The sequence below is a fragment of the Lactuca virosa genome, chromosome 9, assembly GCF_052849685.1.
Source record: "Lactuca virosa cultivar CGN04683 chromosome 9, Lactuca_virosa_CGN04683_v6, whole genome shotgun sequence".
Taxonomy (NCBI): domain Eukaryota; kingdom Viridiplantae; phylum Streptophyta; class Magnoliopsida; order Asterales; family Asteraceae; genus Lactuca; species Lactuca virosa.
In genome coordinates, this window is record NC_136434.1 from 33,216,969 (window position 1) to 33,226,163 (window position 9,195).

Sequence of the window (9,195 nt, forward strand, 5' to 3'; positions counted from 1 at the left end):
AAGACGCAAAATTTATGGAACCAGACAATCAACTCCGCAACATCACAATAGGAGATCTCACAGCCATCGCCTACTTCACCAAAATCCAAACCATTGTTGATCTCCTCCGGAATATTGGCACAACTGTCCCAGATAAAAATCTCGTTATGTATGCCATCAATGGCCTATCCTCCAAGTTCCATCATGTAGCAAGTATGGTGCGCCATCGCTCTCCATTTCCTACATTCGCGGAGGCTCGGTCCATCATTCTTCTTGAAGAACAAGGCATGGAGCACACTCGTGTCACCCCCTCTCTATCTCACATAGACCATAGCTCTTCATCTACTGTGCTCTATACCTCCGGAAATCCTGCTGCATATTGTGGAAATCGACCTCGTCGTAACGATCGCCAAAATGACAGACGTCCTGACCGTCGAGATGATCGTCGGCGGCCCTCCAACCGTCGACAGCAAATACAACAACAACGTTTTAGGTGGGTGTATATCCCTCCACCGTCGGGTATGCCTCCTCAACAAGCTAACAGTAACAATAATGTCTACCCTAATTTCAGCCCACTGCCACCTTCGGCCCAATATCATCCTCAAGCCCAACAAATGTTTCACCAATCTGGTGGGCTCCTTGGTCCACATCCTTCTCAGCAACATCCCAATCGGCCCACTGCAGCTCACGCTTTTACTACTAGGTAGATTTCTCAACAACCTGAACAAAATTTTCAGCCTTGATTAAACATAAATGACATGCCCACTGTTCTTCCTCAAATGTTTAGCACATTCTCACTCAATGATCCGGGAAATAATGGGTGGATAATAGATACCGAAGCCACCAACCATGTGCATGCAAACGGAGGTATACTAAAAACTATTTTAAATAATCATGATTGTCGTTTTATTTATGTTGGCAACGGATCACGAATTCCTGTAAGTATGACTGGACACACCTCTTTTCATCTCTCCAACCCTTATCGCCCACTCCATCTTAACAATGTTTTAATTACCCCAAACATTGTTAAAAACTTGATTTCAGTTCGTAAATTTACCCATCAAAATAAATGTTGTATTGAGTTTGATGAGTTTGGTTTTACTGTCAAGGATTACAGGAGCAAACAACCTCTAATCCGATGTGATAGCTCTGGCCCTCTCTATGACGTCTCATCTTCCGATCCTCAAGTCTTCGTATCGTCAAGTCGCTCTCTTTGCCACCAACAACTCGGTCATCCTGGCAACCAAGTGTTAAAGTCTTTAATTTTAAATAATTTTATTTCATGTAATAAAGACGATACTAGTGTTTTATGTCAATCTTGTCAATTTGGCAAATTTACTTGCTTACCTTTTTTCTCTTCCAACTCAAGTGTTGCAAATAAATTTGACATCATACATTCCAACATCTTGACATCACCAATTGCAAGCACGAGTGGAATTCGATACTACGTTATCTTCCTTGACCATTTCACTCACTATCTTTGGGTTTACCCTCTCAAACGTAAATCCGATGTTTTTAGCAAATTCCTACCTTTCATGAACATTGTCACGACTCAATTTGGATGTTCCGTCAAAGCTCTTCAATGTGATAATGGGGGTGAATATGAAAATCATTCATTTCATGAATTCTTTGCCTCAAATGGTATTACCTGTCGTTTTTCATGCCCTCATACTTCCCAACAAAATGGGAAGTCCGAACGTATGCTCCGCACCATAAACAACACCGTTCAAACCCTTCTTTCAAGCTCATCTCCCTCTACATTTTTGGGTTGAAGCTCTCCACATGGCTTCATACCTTCTAAATATCCTACCATCTTCTACCATTAATCATGACACTCCTTATTTTCGCCTCTATCAAAAACATCCAACCTACTCTAATCTTCGGGTCTTCGGTTGTCTATGTTATCATCACCTCACTACCATACATAAACTTCAACCTTACACCACTCATTGCATTTTCCTTGGATACCCTTCTCTCCATAGCGGGTATCGATGCTACGATTTGTCTACTCGTAAAATTATAATCTTCCGTCATGTCACCTACGATGAGACCACATTCCCTTATGGGTCCGTCACCCCCGATGAACCACCCACATATGACTTCCTTCATGAGAACCTTGATCCCTCACCCCTTCTTCACCAATATCTCGTCCCTTCTCCTTCTATTTCTCACGCAAACTCACCTACCCCTCCAACCTCCCCCCCCCCCCAGAGCCCAATACTCCCAATCCACCACTCTCACCCTCCTCTCTCACAAATACTGAAACCACCTATACCATCCCTACTTCCTTAAACACTACCGAACCTCCTCCTACAGCTCATCTGATGCAAACCCATGCCAAAAGTGGCATTCACAAACCCATCCAACGCCTAAATCTTTACACTTCTTCTCATTCCTCTGTCCTTAAGTCATACTTACAGGCACTGCAAGATCCAAAATGGCATAAAGTTATGAACGAGGAATATCATGCTCTTATTTCAAATAGCACTTGGAAGCTAGTTCCTCGACCGACATGGGTTAACATTGTCCGATCCATGCGGCTATTCAAACAAAAGTTTAATTCAGACGGCTCTCTCTCAAGATACAAAGCGCGCCTTGTTGCCAATGGTCGAAGCCAACAGCCCGGCATAAATTGTGATGAGACCTTTAGTCTGGTAGTTAAACCAGCTACCATCCGCACGGTCCTCAGCTTAGCCGTCTCCCGTCATTGGCTCATTCACCATTTAGACATGAAGAATGCCTTTCTTCACGGCAACCTCCAGGAGACAATCTATACCGCAGTCTAGCAGGTGCCCTCCAATATCTTACCTTCACTCGCCCGGACATCACCTTTGCTGTTCAACAAATCTGCTTATAAGCGTATCTTGTGCTACATACGTGGCACTCTTGACCACGGCCTTCAGATACATGTCTCTCCACATACCTCCCTCACGGCTTACTCTGACGCCGATTGGGGAGGATGTCATGTCTCCCGTCGCTCTACATCTGGATATTGTGTGTTTCTTGGCGACAACCTTGTTTCATGGTCTTCCAAATGACAATGTGTCATCTCTCGATCGAGTGTCGAATCTGAATATCGGGGAGTGGCTAATGCAGTCGCCGAATCTTGTTGGATACGCAATCTCCTTCGCGAACTCCACTGTCCTCCTCGCAAAGCCACCATTATATATTGTGACAACATTAGTGCAGTTTACATGTCGTCAAATCTGGTGCAACATCAATGCACAAAACACATAGAGATCGACATACATTTTGTTCGCGATCATGTTGCTACCAGGGCCATATGTGTTCTTCATGTTCCTTCGTCCTCTCAGTATGCCGACATCTTCACCAAAGGCCTACCATCTACTCTGTTTCTTGACTTTCGAGACAGTTTGAACGTCCGGCACCCTCCCGATCAAACTGCGGGGGGATGTTAGCCGACACATATTGTATTATTGTGTTTATTGTATTAGATTAGTTAGCCCATTGTGTAGTCGGGCCCATGTATCTCCTTTCTCTTTCTATATATATATATATATATATATATATATATATATTGTTGTGTATGTGTATTGAGAGGGCAATGGGAATGGTAACCATTTACAGACTCAACATGACGATGATGTGTTTGACAACAATTTTATTATTTTTATGTATGCCTGGTGGGATGTCAATTCCACCAAGCAAATTACACCTTTTGTTTGCAAATAAATGTAATATAATGGTAAAAAAGGGTATCGGTCCTAGGGGAAATGGTTGTATTCAATCACCAATGCAATCCAATAGAACCAGTGTAAAAACTAACTAACTATAATTAAACTAAAAGGGGGGTGTTGTGATTGCTTGAAAACTAAAAGACTTGAATAACTAAAAAGCTTGCAACTAAGCAAGATGGTGAGATGCTCAAATATTGGAGAGAATTGGTTAACCAAGGCAATTCAACACAATGAACATTTGTGTGTTTATCATTAGGATTCAATATGAAGCTTATCATTCAACCCAAATTGGTTATAGCAATCATGAAGCATGATATGCCAAGATTCCTCATAGGTAGTATGGAGGTTGGGGAAGCCCACAACACACCTTCTTAATCAAAATCAAGAATTCAATTGAAGAAATTGAATAAGTTGATTAGCCTTAAGAATGAAGGAATCCCCAATTCCTAGATGATGTTAATGCTTACACATCCATAAAGGATTCATGATTCATAAGCTAGAGATGATTTCTACCATCATAAATCCCTTGTTCTAAGTAAATTCAATGATTCAATGCTAAACCAAAGAAATAAACCAGCAATTGCTCATTCAAGTACCAAGCTCGTGATCAAAATATTAAAAAAGCATAATAAATATGAACTAGAATCATAAACATAAGATAAATGAGAATTAAGCATGAATCCTTCAAAACCCACAAATATCCAAGGGTTTTAGCCAAAGTTTACCAAAATAGATAAACTAGCCACTCATGGCAACAAAATAACAATCACAAAAGTGTTTTTGCATCAAGAATCTACCAATTACTTAGAAAGATGAGAAGAATGAGTATCAAGCTCCAAAAATCACCTCTAATGGTCTCCAATGGTGTCAAATCGAAGAATGAGCTGCTAGACCTAACCCCCCAAGTAAATGGTGAGCAAAATGACCAAAATGCCCAAAAGTGTGCGGTTGCGCAACTGAGACTTCACCCACTCAAATGTTGCTGGAATGCTACTAGCTCATTTTTCTCCACTACACACCCGCTACCCAAGATTCCCTTGGTCCCCTCCATGCCTCACATGATTCAAATTCGGCCAATCATCTTCAGTCTTTAAATATGGATAGTCCAAGCCCAAAATAAGAATCTGTGACCCATCTTCACAAGCCCACTTCATCCAAGTCTTCAACTTTTTAAAGCCTAAATCTCCTTTGATGGATCCGTAAAGCCCAATAATGCATCGAAAAGCCCACCAAGCCCAACTCCAGTCAAACCGCAACCGCAACGAGCTCCAAAACCCTGCAAAATATCTCATGCAAAATAGAAAGTACCCGACACGATCCATGATAAAAAAAATTAAAGAATATATAATGCAATACCAATAAAAAGACCTAAAAAATCTAAAATAAACTAATAAAAAGAAGGAAATAAAATAAACTATCAAATCACCCCAAGCTTAAACCTAACTTGTCCTCAAGTTAGAACAAGACTAAAATGAGCTTGGGATGAGCTAAACTAAAAAGGAAAAAGAAAGATACCATAAAACTTTGTCAACATCAGTCAACATGGTCAGAATCAGTCTTTCATGGACCATACGCATCTTCAAAATGTTCCCCTATTTAGAGCCATAAACCACATTCTCGAACCACTTGAAGGGCGAATAGATCATGTATGGATGTAGTCGCGGTGTGCAAGACAAAGGAAATAGAGGATGCGCCCAGTAGTGGCACTTTAAATCACCAATGCATATCATAATGCATGAAGGAAAGGCGCCTCTTCACACACGATGATTCCTACATTTGTCAGGCTAAAGTGTATAGTAACAAAATAAGATTTTGCAGCACGGCCTCCGGGAATACATCCGGTTTCAGGGGCTTCTCCCTTGTACTGTCCTTTACAGTCTACCGTCTCATCTTCATTGCCTTCTCTCAACAAAATCAAAAATAAAATAAAATAATAATAAAAATCTACTTAACCTAAGTCTAAACCTAACAACTTAAATCTCCAATCTTGATCTTCTGTTATTGGTCTTCAGTATCTTGCTGCTCGATCTTCTGTCTTCTTATTTCTCTCTTTTTTTAGGAAAGTATTGAACTTGGATTCTTGTTCTTCTTTTTGTGTTGCTCTTTTTCTTCATTGTTTTTGTTGCTTTTCTTTAATCTTCTTCATTCTCTCTTATTGTCTTCGCTTTTCCGATTTCTTCATTTTTTTGTGTTTTCTTCTTGTGTTTCTTCTTGGAAGGTCTAAGGAATTTCACCATGTAACATAGGACTCCAATAGTGAAAATGGAGTAATCGATAGAGGATAACATGAACACCTAATGATCATTGACAATGTGTCAAGATCTAGTAAAAAGGGTGGGGAATGACTCAAAAATGGGTGTTACCGAAAAAAAGTTGGTCCCAAAAGATTTGAATTGGGGGACCCACTTCAAAGTTCATCAAGCACCTCAATGCAAGGTGTCACACCCCGAAACCGGAATGGCGGAATCGTTCCGGGTGGAGGACGTCATGTTTAGCATCACAACCAATGAATAATAGGAATCATAGCAACACAACCAATACAGTGGATACATATATAAGTAAAATGTTTACATCAGTTTGAAACTTGTTTTAAATACATCAAAAGTATGTAAAAATAAAAACATGCCTCTTATTGCTCCGGCTCCTCTAAATCCAAGAAGTACCTGTCTACTGATTTCCTGAGAATACAAGCAGTTTGAAAGAATATCAGCATAAAGCTGGTGAGTTCATAAGCATTTAGTTTTGGTGGAAAAATGTTCTTTGAATCCTTTTGATAAGTGTTCCTCAAGAAAATCCTATATTTTATTATGAAAAGCGTGTTTGAAAACCCATTCCTTCCATAACCTCCAGATTCATACAAGATATGTACAATCCAAGGAGCCGTGGAATGAATATGAATATCCGTTAGTTACCTGTTAAACAATCCGTTTATGAAAAGCCGAGTTATCCCGGGAAAATCCTATATCTTCCCTAAAAGTTGATCATTGATTATCCGTTCTAAACTGAGGTGTACAAGTATTTACCATACTTATATCTATAAACGTAGTTTTCTTTTAAAAACCATGTTTACTCCCAGTGAGGTATATTAGCCTTATTACATAAATAAAACTAATAAAAGAATACGTGATGAACTAAATCCTGAAGGCATTGTTAATACCCTCCAGTAATCAATCGGCTATTAGTTTGAGCTTAGTTCACTTGATTCATTATTACAAAAGTAAATCTTTGCTATCTACATTGTGAGTTTCATGACCATAACTGACTGGATATGGCCCGCAACGGGTCCGGTATCCTTATGACTTTGTCACCCGTAGACCTGCCGGTCCGACTGTAGCTAGCAGCAAAGTGCGGGATTGTCATTCCCGTATAGATCTATACACAACAGTCACGTTCTCCCTACAAGATATTATGGTCACAAGTGCTAGTCCTACACTCTGTTTCTGTGGGAGTGTTACCAAGGACGTGTCTCCAACTTAAACTAACAAATTTAAAAGTAATAATATTGAAAATCCTTTTTTATGATTTGCATGAATCCTTTATAAAATAATACATTTTACTACATGATTCATAAGTTCATTGCGCTAGTTTTGAAAACTGTTTCTACGAGTTGATTTCTTAATCATTTGGTAAAACTGTTTTCCGTGTTAAAAGCATACTGAATAATATACTTTGAGCACAAGTTTCCTTGTACTTTTGCTTGTATTCCCCCCCCCCCCCTGAAAACATGAAAAACTCAGAAAAAGCGTAGGGGTATGAACTCACCTCGGGTAAGTGGTTTGATTGAAGGATCGATACGGAAAGTTGGATGTTCAAGTGAATCCTTGAACACGATTTGATCCTAATTAACACGTAATGACACATAAAGGAGTCAAATGAAGTTATTTCACCACTAGATGTGATGGAGAACCACTCTAAGAACTTGGGACTACTTGCACTAAGTGCTAGGACCTTAGGATTGCATGAGGGAGGTGTATGGCATCCTTAAAGGTGTGTACGGCCATGGGTGTGCGGCCTAATGGGTGTGCGGCCGTACACTCATGTTGAAAAGTGCCTTTGAGGTGTTTTCAAGGTCCATACTTTCATCCATGAAGTGTTCTAGGTCCATACTTAGTTATAGTACTAGTTAAAGGGTCTTAGAAATGGGTTTGTGGTCCTAGGGTGTGTGTGTGGTCGCACACAGGAGTGTGCTGCCGCACAAAGGAGTGTGCTACCTCACACAGGAGTGTGCTGCCGCACAAGGGTGTGTGCGGCCGTACACAGGCGTGTGCGGTCGTACACCCTACATGTTTGTGTCCAAAACGCCAATTCTAAGGTGCAGCAAGGCTATGGTCATGTCTAACTCGAAGATGGAAGTCCAACTCTCACTTTGGAGGGTCTTTTAGGAATGTGAGGCCACCTTATGTGGGTGTGCGGCCGCAGTCCTTCAAAGAGATGAAGAACATGACGGTACTCAATGATTCAAGGCTTAGATCAAGTGGTTCTTCAAGCACTACAAGCTAAGGGTGGATTACTCACGTTTTTGAAGCTTTGTAGGGTTTGTGGTTGAAGAAGCTTGAGAGAAATGGTGTTGTGTGCTGCCAAGGTGTTAAAGGAATGAAAGGAAAGGGGTCTACCCTATATATAAGGGTGGGTGTGCTGCCTAGAAGTGAGTGTGCGGCCAAGAGGTGAGTGTGCGGTCGCACACCCATGTGTACGGCCGTACACTCCCCCTAAGGGTGTGTATGGCCCGGTTTTGTCACCCTACGGCTTGCTGACTCATTCCTAACCTCAACCTTGGCTATACTCAATCTTAGAACGCTTAAATGGACCCTTAAACAGTACAAGAAGTCAACAGAACAAGTTTAACATTGATTGAATTGACTAAGTGTACAAGATAAAAGTTCCGGGTTGTCACATCATCCCCCCGTTAGAGGGAATTTCGTCCTGAAATTCAAGAATGGATTACAAATAATGGACTAGGAAAGAGATGAGGGTACTTCTGCTTCATCGAATCCTCACGCTCCCAAGTGAATTCAGGTCCAAGCTTGGCATTCCAGCGAACCTTCACTATCGGGATGCGGCTCTGCTTCGTGCGTTTGACCTCTCGGTCCATGATTTCGACAGGTTCTTCCACGAAACGTAGACTTTCGTCTAGCTCGATCTCGTCGAGGGGAATTACAAGTGTCTCATCGGACAGACACTTCTTTAGGTTCGACACGTGGAAGACAGGATGGACGTTGCTGAGTTCTCATGGTAACTGGAGTTTGTATGCTACGGGGCCGATCCTAGCAAGGATCTCGAATGGCCCAATGTACCTTGGGTTTAGCTTTCCACGCTTTCCGAAACGTATCATGCCTTTCCAGGGTGAAACCTTCAGAAGGACACGGTCACCAACCTGGAATTCCAAGGGTTTTCGTCTCTTATCGGCGTAGCTCTTTTGTCTATCTCGTGAGGCTTTCAGTTGTTCTCGGATTTGTACGATCTTTTCAGTCGTCTCTCGGATGATCTCAGGACCAGTGAGAGTGCTGTCAAGGACTTG